The sequence below is a fragment of the Theropithecus gelada genome, chromosome 7a (genome assembly GCF_003255815.1).
Source record: "Theropithecus gelada isolate Dixy chromosome 7a, Tgel_1.0, whole genome shotgun sequence".
In the NCBI taxonomy this organism is placed as follows: Eukaryota; Metazoa; Chordata; class Mammalia; order Primates; family Cercopithecidae; genus Theropithecus; species Theropithecus gelada.
In genome coordinates this window covers 28,729,253-28,743,266 of record NC_037674.1, presented here as the reverse complement: position 1 = coordinate 28,743,266, position 14,014 = coordinate 28,729,253, and positions in this window count along the sequence as shown.

Here is a 14,014-nt window from a genome sequence, read left to right as displayed (position 1 = left end):
CATTCACACCTATTACTTCAGATTATATTCATGGTAACTAACCCCATGAGGAGAGCTGGGAGATTATAATTAGTCCTTTTACAAATAAAGATTCTCAGACAGGTTGGCTAAGTGATTTTGGCTTATAAGTGACAGAATCAAATTCTCTATTAAATAAATGGAGGGAAAGGGCTATTAGGAAGCGAGTGGGAAAAGGTAAATAGGCCCCACTAAGAAAAAGTATGTGATGTGTCAGACAAAAACCAGGATCTGGTTAACCTCATATGTATCAAGCTTATTTAATTAATGTATGGAATAACCTCTACCTCTGGTCTCTTTCAGCCTCTTGATAGCTTGCCTACTCTTCTGTTCTTGCCATAACCAACATGCTGCAGCCAGAGAAATCCCACCTGATCAAATCACATCATATCATATCGTATCATATCATTTCATATCATATCATATCATATCATATCATATCACATCACATCATTCTCTTGTGTAAAACTCTTCAATGGTTTTCCATTGCTCTTAGGACAAAGCCCACAGCTTCTCATGTCTAAATGATGGCTTCCGTGACCCAGTCCCTAATGGTCTGTTTCTGCTTTGTCTTACCTCCCAGTCATCCTAGCTCTCTCCAATCCAGCCATACCTTCGGTTCCTTAGATGCACCATGCCTGCCTGCAGAGCCATTGTCCACTGTATTCCTGCTGCTCGAATGTTCTTCCTTCACCTGGTTTTAAGTACTGTTTCTTCTTTACATCCAAGTTCAAGCAACACTTCCTCAGGTAAGTGTTCTTCATCTCTGAGGTTCCTGGCTAGGCCAAATAACACTTTTATTTGCCTAGTCCCATGCCTTTCTTGTTGGAGGGTTTAGTAATTTTATGTTTCTTTGTGTGATTAGTTGATAAATGTGTCTTTCCTTATGTCCCAGGAGAGATAGAGACGCCTTGTTTGGCTCACCATTGTGTTCCCAGTACCTACTGCCACACCTGGTGTATAGTTGGCCCTCAATAATTAATATTGACTGAACAAATCAGCAAATGGAAACATGAAGGTGATTCTTCAAACTAATTAGTCCTCATTTATATTTAAAGTTCAGTGCAAAGCTATGTCCCTCATGGCAAGTGTCTCACAGATGAAATGGACAGTGAGTAGATATGGCCTATTTCTGTGTTTCTAAGAATGAAATTTCAACACACTGACTGTTAAAGATTACATTGGCTTTTGTTAGCAATTTATGAACCAGGCATCACTCGGCGTATGCAATAGACAGGAGTTCCATCGGGTGTGGCAAAACAGTTGGCTTTTGTGAGGCAGCTTGGTCAGGAGCAAGGAAGCAGCACAGTACAGAAAGCGGGTTAGTTGATCTCAGGTTGCTTCAGGTTACTTTCCTTGTATGGGTGAAAGCAGAGGGGGCTTCTTTGTCATGCCAGCTCAGGTTGACTGGGCTCCTTTTGACTGGGCGCTATGAATCTACTATGTTGTTTTTGGTTTTGGTTTTTGGAAAACTGGCCTATTTGGGGATTTGGCTATCATCTCCTGATTTCTGGGAAGGTCGGATCTTATAAATGAACAATTAAATTTTCAGTTTGGTGATGGGGAACTTTGACACATGTGACTCCATTTTGGGTTGTTCTGTTGGGGCCTACTACAGGAGCTCAGTTCAAGGAATGGCCTTCCTTAAATTTTCTTTAACATATGTTTTGTTGCAAAATGTGTGATCAAGATTTTAGTCTTAAAGAACTACTGAGGAGTTCTTGTGTAAATGCTTCTTCTTTTCCTTTTCATTGGGAAAGATCTTCCCTGTCTTTTTTTCCTCTCCACTCCTTATCCCACATTATCTTTTTAAAAGGCAGTTCAATGCTAGTGGTGAGTAACTCCCTGGAACGAAGCTTTTGATGGTCAGAAGCCCCGGTTAAGTACCTGGTGTGTGAGCTAGAGTCTCTCATCCTAACCCGTCCACGGGCACTGTCCCTTAGAGGGGACAGGATGCAGAGTTCTGTCTACATGAATAGCCAACCTCCTCTTTCACCTCCTCAGCCTTTTGCTAAGAGCCCCACCTTGAGCTTATTTACATTGAGAACAGCTTTTGAAGCAGATATACACCTGCTCCTGCACATCCCCAGGGTGAGCTGTGGGGTTTCTTGATGAAAGGGTTTGTTCATGTTTGTTCATACAGAGCTCAGTGCCTCTGAGTCAGAAAGAAGAATGAATAAAAAGAGCTTTTCTGAAAAACAGCTCTGTGAAAAGGAAAGTACTGGGAGAAGAGAGTTTTAAGGCAAAAGAGGCAAAACAAATAAGAAGTCATCATCAAGAAACCATGTTGAACAGTTTAATTTCCTGAAGGAGAAATGAATGTCTATTTTCCTCTGTAGCAGATTGCTTCAGAGAAAGAAATACAGTTCGGTAGATTAAACTGGCATTTGCACCATGGTCTTTAAGTCACTAATTCTTGCTGGGGGAACAGGGGGCAGGTGGAAGTGAAGACTTAAAATTGGCTAATTTGAGGTCATTGTTGGTTAACACCGATATATTTATGTCAAGAGTCAGGAAAGGATTTAGCCCTCTACTTGATCTGTGGAAGTGCCTGAGGGGCAGTGAAGTTTTGAAGGAAACAAACCAACGGAGGATTTGCGTTTCACTCCATCAGTTTGGACCTGAGAATCTGAGAAGACGCTTGTAGCACTGCCTTCTCTCTTAGCAGATTTTTTTCTCTGAATCATCACAACATGTAAAGCTCTGACACCTAGGATGTCCTGAGGGGGAAAGCAAGAGAGAAGGATGTAATTGTGCCAATTCATCTGGCCAGGAGACTGAGGGCACAATGTCCTTTGGGCAGAATAAATTGTTATTTTGGGACCTTGTGTTGATCATTTTGGCAGTAGTATCCTGGAGGGACAAATCCAGAGTTGCAAAAAGATGTTTGGGTGCCTGGGGCAGGGAGCCAATTAGTTATAGGACTCTCCTTTTTCACACCCATATTTATACAGAGTGAATATCCATTAATACTCCAATTTAATAAAGTGATAACTGACTTATATTGTATAGCCTTATTTTAAAAGCTTACGATAGTCTTTATTAATTTGTCATAATAAAAATAAACAAACACATTTTATAACTTGCAATATTTAACACACAGCAGAATGCTGAAATTAAAAAACAAAAGTACATACACCTGTATGTCTTATGATATTTAAGGTTTGGGTCTCTTTACCCCTCAATTTCTCTTCTCATAGTTAATAAAAACTATTTATATATTATCTTTTAAGAGGAAATATTTTCTGTTCTCTTTCTGTAAGAGTATCTGGACCTTATTACCAATTACCCTTGCAGCCTTGAATTGGCAGCAGCCATCTATATCAATGTAGAATTAAATACAGTTCTCAGACTTAAGGGCTAAGAAATTAGCAATAACCTTTATTAAATGTATATGAAAATTGAAAGTAAAAATTTTGTCAAGCATGTGTACATACGTATATATGTATATACACATTTTCAACTCTTGAAACAAATAAACAAATGCCCTACCAACAGAATCTACTTTAAAACATTTTCTTGATTGGAAAGTGCTATTCCATTGTTCTAAGCCTCTCAGACCACTCTAGCCACTTTCCAGTTTTGACTAAGACCTGGCCCTCACATGTGGCGCAGAAGGGAAGGACAGGGAAGACAGGAGCATGCAGAGGCCAGGTTAGGACTGAGCAGCAGTCTCTTGGACCATTTAATTCACCAGATAAAGGGAAAATGTGGAAATTGCAGGGTTAGGGTCATTAAATTCACCAGATAAAGGGAAAATGTGGAGATTTGGGTGTTAGGGCTTAGTGGCTCCCTTTTTCAGCTAATACCCTTCTTTTTTCTGCTTTAAGATTGTCACTTATCACTTTATGTTTCCCCTCTCCGCCTCTTCCTCCTCATCTTTCTTTTTTTTGACCTTCTCTAATTAATAGAATACAGGATCTGCTATAATGAAGGTAGCTCTGGGGGCTGTTGACTGGGTAAGCCCTATACAGAGGTAAAGTGCCCAGGGGACTGTGGAGGGAGAAAGATAAATGAATTTCTGCCCCTTTAGAATCTGGAGAAGTGCCACCACTGACAACAAAAGAAGAACGGAGTTGACAGCAAGAAGGGACTATTGCTTTGGTGTGTGCTTTAGTACACAGCTTTCATATGTAATCAACTGAAGTAAATAATATTTGTCTCACATTTTCCATTATATAATAGTTTTTTTTTCAATGTTCATTTAGAAAATGTGTGTCCTTCCTTGAGTGGCATAACCTGCCTAATGCAATCTCTTTCATCTGTGTTGATATTGACCTTTCACATGAGATACATTCCTCCTTGTGTGACCCATTCCACGTGTCACTAGAGCATCTCAATAGTTAAATTTTTACATGATGGAGAATGCATCATTGAAAAGCAAACATTTTTGAGATGTTTCTGCATCTGTTTTAAAACGCAGCTTGGATATTATCAGATTCATACGTTTACACAGTGCTGTGTCCCACGCAACTTGTAAATATTTGATAAATGTTACTTTTTAATTCCTGATAACATTATGAAAGTGTTAAGAAATGTTATGGCCGATAACCTCTTTCCGAGCCTAAGACTCACATTTACCATGTAAAGTTATTGATTGACTAGAGCAAAATGATTTTGTTTTCAGGGAAACAAAGTCCCTCAGAGGCCACATTCAAACTTTCCCTTCATTTAATTGTACGTTGTTCAAGGACAGAGATAAGAGATTTTTTTTTCCTGCTGTTTCTCAAGCAGGTCAACCTGGGTCTACCAAGACCAAATATTTATGGACATATGTGAGTATGCAGTTCCCTAATGACAAATGTGTGATAATATGTCAGAATGAAAGATTTTTGAGACAGTAATGTTGACTGTCTGCGTTGGGCATTTACTTAAGCTGTGTTGCTGGGAAGCAAGTACCTGGCCTTCAATCAAATAAAGCATTTTCTAATGAATGAGTTCACATTCTGAAATGTAACCTCCAAGATCAGGACATCCAGGTACAAAGGCATCGTCCTGTGCAGAAAGAGTCAGCGATTTTTACGCAAGCTTAAGAATCCTTCACTTCAAGCATATGCTTCACAGTGGAGCAAACTTCACTGGTTTAAGTTTAATGAACAAAGCATCAAAAAATACTCTGAAATTTGATAGGAAAATAGTTTTAAATCTGCATACTATATGATGCTGTTTACACAAAATATAAATTTATTTTATGCTAATAAAATACAAGATGTTGGTTACCCTAAGGGGCAGTGACTAGAAGGGGTGTGATGGAGGGATTTGGAAGGTACACATAATGTTTTGTTTCTTTTTTTTTTTTTTGGGGGACGGAGTCTTGCTCTGTCGCCCAGGCTGGAATGCAGTGGCCGGATCTCGGCTCACTGCAAGCTCCGCTTCCCGGGTGTACACCATTCTCCTGCCTCAGCCTCCTGAGTAGCTGGGACTACAGGTGCCCGCCACCTTGCCCGACTAGTTTTTTGTATTTTTTTAGTAGAGACGGGGTTTCACCATGTTAGCCAGGATGGTCTCGATCTCCTGACCTGGTGATCCGCCCATCTCGGCCTCCCAAAGTGCTGGGATTACAGGCTTGAGCCACCGTGCCCGGCATGTTTTGTTTCTTAATCCATGTACTGATTACATGTGTCTGGTTTGTGAAAATTCCTTAAACTCTATTTATTTTATTTATTTATATATACATATATATTTGAAAACATTTTCACTTTCAATTTTCGTATACATTTAATAAAAGTTATGCACACACATTTCAAAAGTCTGCATATATTCTTGTTTAGTCTTACTTTACTTTTTAAAAAGATGCATTCTCTTTCTTTCAAGTTCAAAGGCATCTTTTGAGAAAATACTTTGTATTTTCCTTGAACTTGGCATGTACACACCTACATATATTTCTTCAAGGAATCTCTAGCATATCCAACTTAGGTTTTGAGTAATTGTTCTTATAAGTGAAAACTTGTTCTCATGGCAGCACCGGGCTCTGAGCTCCCTGAGGCAGGAGTCATGTCATGTTTATGCCCTAGGAAGCTGGCCTATGGTAGGTAATCAATAATTATTGAATAAGATGCAAAAGATCAGGTAGTACAGGAGTCCTGATAGTCCCCAACTCTGACCCCCGAGTCCCTTCGGTTTCTTTCTACTTGACAGTTTGTAACACTGGGCACAAAAGGGAGACAGAGAGAACAAACCACTTCTGCTGTGACCAGGTTACATGATCTGCAGGAATCCACCTCCGATCAGGAACCATTGCACAAGGGCTAGCAAGTAGTCAAGGACAAAAACCAGGTAACTTCATCAGTTAAGTAAACAGCGGCTAGCACAATGGTTGTGCTAAACAGGACAAGCTCAAAGTGCAGTGTCATGGCCAAATGTCTGCTTTCAATGGAATGGACATAGGTGCCTCTTAGAGACCTGCCTTGCAGGAATGATTACAATATTTATCAAGTAAATGACAGCTTATGTACTTTGTCATGTGCTTTTTTTTTTTTCAATCTTACAATAACTCTGTGGTAGAGGTAATGTTATTCTCTTTTCATAGATAAGGAGACTGAACCAAGCAGTTAAGCAATTTACTCTTGGTTACAAAGTTAAGTGACAGAATTGCAGCTCAAACCTAGGTCTGTATGGATGACTCCAAATCCCATGAACTGATGGCGTGACATATTTTAAAAGAGAAAAAAAATCTGTGAAATGTCAGGATTATTCTGATTAAATTCAGGACTCAAAAAAAAAAAAAAAAAAGGTGGGGGATACTGGCATCTTCTACATTATTATTTTCTGGATGATCATAATACAACTGAACAGAAGATCTGTAAGGTTAAGTAACTTGCCTAGGGCTGCTCAGCTAATAAATGGAACCAGCAGGATTGGGAACTAAAGTTTCTTCGACTCCATAACCTATGCACTTCTCACTCTACTGAGGATCCTGAATAGCTTTCTTCTCTAGAGTCAACACTGGTCAGTGGGCCGTGGCTGCCTGGAGTTCTGTGCTGAAATGGATCAGGAGCCACTGCAGAGCTCCATGGGAAAGAAGCCTGGGATAAATTAGCCATGCTGCTTGTTCGCCATCCCTGTGCTAGACTGCTCCCAAAACCCACTGCCCTTTGACCCCTGGGAATGCATTGGTACTTAATTATCACAAGCCTTGTTATGCTTCTCAATATGCAAGGCACACACATGAATACCACATTCTACTAAGCCTTCTTTGTATTTGCATGCTCTAAGGACACCATATCTATTCTATTAGCAAGCAGCAGGTTTGGACATTGGTAATATTTCTACTTAGGCTCTAATTCTAAGTAAGGAGACATCTAAATGGCTAAAGCAGACATGGACTGCAATTATTCTTAGCATAATTTCACTTCACTTAAAACCACTTATTAAATGGCTCACTATTTTGTGAAAGTGGGAGTATACCAGGATGATAAAAAGGGAACTAGATTGAAATTAGGATTATCAGGCCCAGGTTCCAATTTGACCCCCCACCAGTTCTACACCTCTGGGCTAATCACTCAAAGGCATGGGTTTTGGGGTCAGACCTTAATTTGATTTCTGGCCCTGACATTTACAAGTGCTACAATTACCTTATGCAATTTTTTGTATTTCCTAAAGCTTCAGTTTTCTCATATTTAATGTGTGAATAATAATGACTTCCTCATTGGGTTGTTATGAAATTTATGGAGATGTTGCATGCTAACTGCTTAGAATAGTTCTTATAACATTGAGGTCCCTAGTAAATGCAGCTGTCATCATTATTCCTTGTCATTTCCTCATCTATAAAAGTTGGTTACAATGCAAACCTCCTGATCCTTCATAAAGTTCACTGACAAGTTCAGGCTTTACAACAACATAAAATTTCTTTTATTGTGTATCTCACCTCAAGGTGTATCCCATCTGTTAAGAAATGGAACCCCCCCAAAAAAAGAAAAAGTAAGAGATAACACATAATAAACATTTATAAAACAAATGAGGAGTAATACATGGATATGGGGAAAATGGAATAAATCAAATAATTAGGACTGAAAAGTTTAGTTAAAATGTGGATTTTGGAGGAAGAAAAAGGCATGCCTTGCCACAGAGCACATAAAATAGGGTCATAGACTCATGGATTGGAAATTCTGCTCAGGTTTAGAAGAACTGATATTCAGTTCTAACTCTGATGCTCCCTAACTTTTTAATTTTTCTCAAGATTTTTAGAATTTCTCATTCTGTAAAATGGGAAAAATAATAACATTGGCCTTTCTGAGGGCTGAGAGGATACAATTAGATCATACATACAAATAGATTTTTGTTGCATTTAGTTTATGGTATAAGGAAAGACCAAAGCTAGAACAGGGCAAGTGAGCCACATAGGGTATAGCATTTAAGAAGACACACAATGAAGGGTTCTGGAGTATGCCTCTTTTGACTTGCACCCTTGTCTTCTCACTTGCCTTAACTTCATCCTGGACCTGGGAAGAAAAGACAGCAAACAGGTCTCTCCACTGGAGTAACAATGTTCATAGAAATAAAGAGACATGAGAACATGTGACAAATCCAACTAATAATGGATCATAAAGCACAAGGCAATGAGTTTGGGGCCGATGAGACAGCGGAGCTACTGCAGGTTTTGGAGAAGGGGTGTGGCATGTGGTTTCATAGTTTGATCACAGAATGCAGCGGTTCAACTGGATTCTGGAACATAGGCCAGTTGGATCTATGGAAGAGGTCAGTATTGTTCTATTTTATTATGGATTTGGGAGGAAAATAAAATTACATATATAATTGTATGACAACTACTAAAATTATAAATTATGAATTAATTAAATTAATAAAGAACTGATAATGCATGCCCTCTTACTGTGATTTATAGATGGTTGTGGTGGAGATTGCCAGGTGTCTCATGCCAGCCAAAGAAACATTTGCTATCTGCCATCTGTACAAATTGACTACTAAAAAAGGAAGCAGCATTTGGATAAGCTGGTACTTTCAGCACAGTAACTCTTGAAACACGGAACTTCTTGGATGTACATTTTGAGGAAAGTTGATCTGGAGCCTATGGAGTGTCATTGGAGCTGGGTGTTCACAAAGCTAATGGAAAACATATTAATTTTGTTCTATGGAGGGCTGGAAAAGAGCTTCTAGGGTCATGGTGGGTCAGAAACCTAGGAATTCATTTTGGACTGTAATGGAAAAGTTTTATCCGTTACATCTAAACTTATCATTTAATAATGGCTGCCAGGAACACTGTCAAATGAAGGATTCTGAGCCCTCAGCCAGGCTCTGCAGGTAAGGGCCACCATTGATTAGCAATGTCTCTTACAAGAGCGGCAGAAATGAGAGGTGGGACGTGTGTCTGATCTGGTTCAATTATTTGATTTTCCTGTTGTTAAAGCCAAGGCTCTAGGAGGGTAAAAGTTACTCAGAGCAACACAGGTCAATTAATAAGTGAAGAATCAAACTCAAGTTCTCCAACCCACTGTAATTTGTTCACAATCCACTTCTCAATAAACCACAGCACATTTTTATTTATGGCATTTATTAAGGACTGTCTTCCCCTTCTTTCAAAAGCCACATTCTAACTAAACTTTTTGCTTCTAATTATTTCTTTTATTCCAAAATTTTTTACATTCCTGTGTATCACTCATTTGTTTTACAAATATCTATTGTGTGTCATCTCTTACTCGTTACTCATTTTAAAATTTTGTATCTGAGATTATCTTTGCTTCACAGTTTAGTCCACAGTGGAAGATTCTGATGACAGAGTAATGCTTTTATTCAAGATACTTTATTCTAGCTGAAACCACATCTTTTCTGTGCTAGTCTATCAGAAATGCAGCATAATGGGAGTCTTTGCTGAATATGAAGCAGATTCCTAGAAAACAAGTGGGCATTGATTTATTTTTATTGATGTGCTTTTACTAACTGATAGGAAGTGTTCTTTGAACACCTCTCTTCCTACCATTCCACTCCAATAAGCCACTGAGTTTGATCATTTCCAACACATGGTCCATGCCGCTGTCTAGAGAGCTGAGAGCCTCTCTAGCCACAGTGCTAAGTGGGCCAACAGCCACCCAGGTCTTCTCAATTCAGATGTGGCCTTTTCCTAATGTGGGACTTACATCCTGACCTGATATAACCTTTCAGTTTGGGACTATGAGCCGGGATATGGATACCTTGGACAACTCTTGGTCTTCAAAAAAAGAGAAAACTAACTAGGAGTAAACCTTCAGATGAACTATGCATATATCCAGTGTACAAGAGAAAGTAGGTTTTTTAGGGGGGAAAGAAAGGTTATAAAATAAAGTGAGAAAAATCAACTCTTTTTTCTCTTTGAGTCCAGATGTTTTTGATGTCATTGAGCATCAGGCATTGTCTAGAGTCTCCAAATTTTATGTCACGTTCTCTGTGGAAATTGCAGCACACAGGCACACGATGTTTTGAAGGTGAGTGGGAAAAGGCACTGGGACATTGCTTTTGGGACCAGAGTACCTCCTTTGGGCTAGAAAGAGCCCCCTGGGCCTTTTTAGTCTCAATTTACCATGGAAATATTGGAGAACTGTGATGTTAAGTTCTAATAAAACTCTGGGAAAAAGTTGTACAACTTCTTTTTGAATGATGTTCTCACACACCAAAAAGGGCTTCTTAGGGCTTATTTCTGCCTACTTTTTGTTTGTTTCTTTTGTTTGTTCGTTTCTAAATCAATACAGCATCCAATTCTCTACCAATTAGAATAAAAGAAAAAACATACTTCACCCGTAATACTGCTGTCCTAACACAACCATAACATTCTGGTGTATTTGTTTTTGGTGTATTTTGCTGAGGATGCATTTTTCCATAGCTATAACTTTATTATTATTATTTTACTTAAATCCACAAAGTGTTTGTCTATATCTTTGGTGTTATTTCTCTTTTCTAAAACGATTGTCTTTAGTAGCTTCATAATATGTATATGCCACAGTTTATCTTTTTAAATTAATTATTGCTAGAGAGTAGGTTCTTTCCAATTCTTAATAATACTTCTATGAACATCTTTGTGCATGCCACATTTATCATATCTGTGAGAGTCCTTAGCTTAGGTTTCTTTGGTCCCTAGCTTGAATTTCTTTTTTCTACTGCTCGTTCTCATTTGTATTCCGAAACAAGCAGCATTCTTTTGCAAATGGTTGAATTATTGAAAATATTTGATATTTTTCCAAGATTCTGTCTGCTGTTTCCTCAGTAATGACCTTGGCCTAAATGAATGCCATTTTGGTTTCCCACATTTACATGTGGGGGCCAACTTTCCTACAAAGAGAAAGACAGTACTTAGATCTTCTTTGAAGGGCTCCAATGACACTGTAGGTACACCACTGTGCTGTTGGCCCCAGCAGGGACATGACTGAGAGACCTGCCTGAAATAAAAATGGCACTTTTATGGCTATGGATGTGTTTGTCCAAAAAACATTTAATCACTGTGAAGGTTTTTTTTCCCTTGTCTGTAGTAAGCAGCATTTTGTAACTGTAGAGTTCTGCTAATGCACACTTCTGCCGGGAAGCTTCCCAGGGTGGGGCACAAAAGATGCTAAGTGGCAGGGGGGAGACGGGGAGAAAGCCATTAACACTCCAGCAGCGAGGTCAGATCTGATGTTTCCTTTTGTTTGCAGGATCCAAATTAAGAAGCTGCTTCTGTACTTTCCCTGTTGCCTCCCACCTAAACACACTCTAGGGTCATCTCAGTCTGGTCACATCTTTTGACAATTAGCCACCCATTAACAGGGTGATTGAAAAGGAGCCAGAGTGGTTTACACATAAAGTGCTTACTCTTTTCCAGGAAGAACGCATATCTCTACAGTTTCATTAATGCTTTGGCCGATTAGTCCCCACAAGAAAATAAAATACTTACACTCTAGAAAGCACGAGCAAAGGGAAGAAAGTGAGGTGGAAGGAGGAAAATTAAAGAGCGAAAATAACCCTTAGAGATCTTTCTTTTCTTTTCTTCTTTTTGCAAACATGCTTTAAAGGGGGGTGGGGATGGGGGGGTGTTATCTTCCTTCTATCTTTTTCTACCTTTAAAGCCAGTATTACCAGCCATTTTACTTGTACTTTACTATTATTATCTGGGTGATGGCTGTGACATGTTGATCATATATGGCAGTGAGAAAATTGATTTCCCTCAACAGAAATGCTTCCAATTTTCCCAGGGCCATAATTTTATGTCCACAACAAAATAAAAGGGTCATTTTCCTTAAGATGAGGGGAATTGAAATCTTTGATAAAAGCTATGGTAAATGCTGTACTTTTGAATTGTGGAAACGGCAGTTTTCACAAACATCTGGCCTGTCTGATTTGGGGGTGTGGGTTGGGGGCAGAGGAGAGAGGTTTGAAGGCAAAGAATTGTTGTTATTTTTCTTTAAAGAGTTGAATTTGCTTTAAGAAAGCTCCGAAAGTCCGCAGCTTCACTCTTTAAGTGTTCATATTCCCATTAAAGGGAAGCTATAGGCTGCTGCTTTGGCTTACCTGCCAACAAGCAAGAGCACTAAAAAAAAAGCCACAGTCACATGGACTGAGCCTTCTCAAAGAATGAACACCTGTGCAGGCCTTCAGTACATAGTGAGCCTGCCACAGAATGCATTGATAACCTCACAGATGTTGCTTTGCAAGCCAAAGACATTTCATACCAAAGAAGGAGGTAGGAGGATTGAGGCAAGGGACAAACAGACTTTGTATGAGTACAAGAAGAATAAAAACAGAGGCTGTCTTCTGAGGCCTAATTGCTGCTTTGTTTGGTTAGCAGGCTTTACCCAATCTGATGGAAACTGATTTCCAAGTAGCTGATGAAGCAACGTTTACCAACAAATATTTAGAATTAGAGACCTTTGCTTCACCCTGAATCCACACGCAAGGTTAAACCCAGTTTTCTAGCCAAATAGCCGAGTGTTTTATTCAACCTCTGATTCACCAGTGGAAATATTTTTATATCATGACTGCAGTTGCAGTTACGGATGCATGAGAGAAGATAAAACAATTTCTTGCTTTTAAATAGTAATTTTCCCTGAGCTAAAAGTAATCTGCGATCTTATACATTTTTCATGTAGTCTAAAATAAACAAATGCAACTTTTGTAATCAGAAAAAGTAATTTTATTAGGATTATTTATGAATATGAGTAATGAATATTCATTTGTTAGAAAGGAAAAGTTACAATCCATTAGAAATTTGGAAGTACATTCTCCTGGGAAAAATTTAACTCAAAGAGTACTGAAATTACAAGAAAAAACACAGCAATCTAAGGAAAATAGTCTGGATGCTTCTTGCTTTTTTTTTTCTTCTTGAATATTCTCCTTCTAACTCTACCAAAGTAAAATCTGAAATTACTAGTATTTACACACTGCAGCAGTTGTTTTTTGTATTTTCATGCTTCCACTGATCTTCATGAGTTCTTGTTGATAAAGTACTCGAAAACGAAATGTAAGCAAAGAGGTTATATGTCTTATTTTCAAAAGTACAGGTTAAAACAGGAGTCAGTAAACTGTGGGCAATGGGCCAAATCCAGCTGCCACCTGTTTCACTATGACCCTGCCAGTGAAAAATGTTTTTTACATTTTTAAATCACAGAAAAAAAAAATCGAAAGAATAATACTGTTTCGTGACATGTAAAAATTATATGAAAATCAAATTGCAGTGCAGTCCATAGCAAAAATTGATTGGAATACGGTTGCACACATTCATTTACATATTGCCTGTGGCTGCTTTGATACAATAATGGCAGATTTGAGTAGCTGCAACAGGCCACATGACCCACAAAGCCTAAAGTATTTACTATCTGGTCATTAACTTACCTTCTCCTTTACCTACAGAAATAGCTTATTAGATGATTATGCCACATCACTTTGTGTGGATGAGTCATCACATAAACACACCAATACATTTCACTTTCTATATAGGCATGAACTTTACCTTCTGACATGAATAAAGTTTATTGGTAGGTGTAACGTCATCAAAAAATATCTTGCCTTTCCGACTCACAATTTGGATGAAGTTGAAATG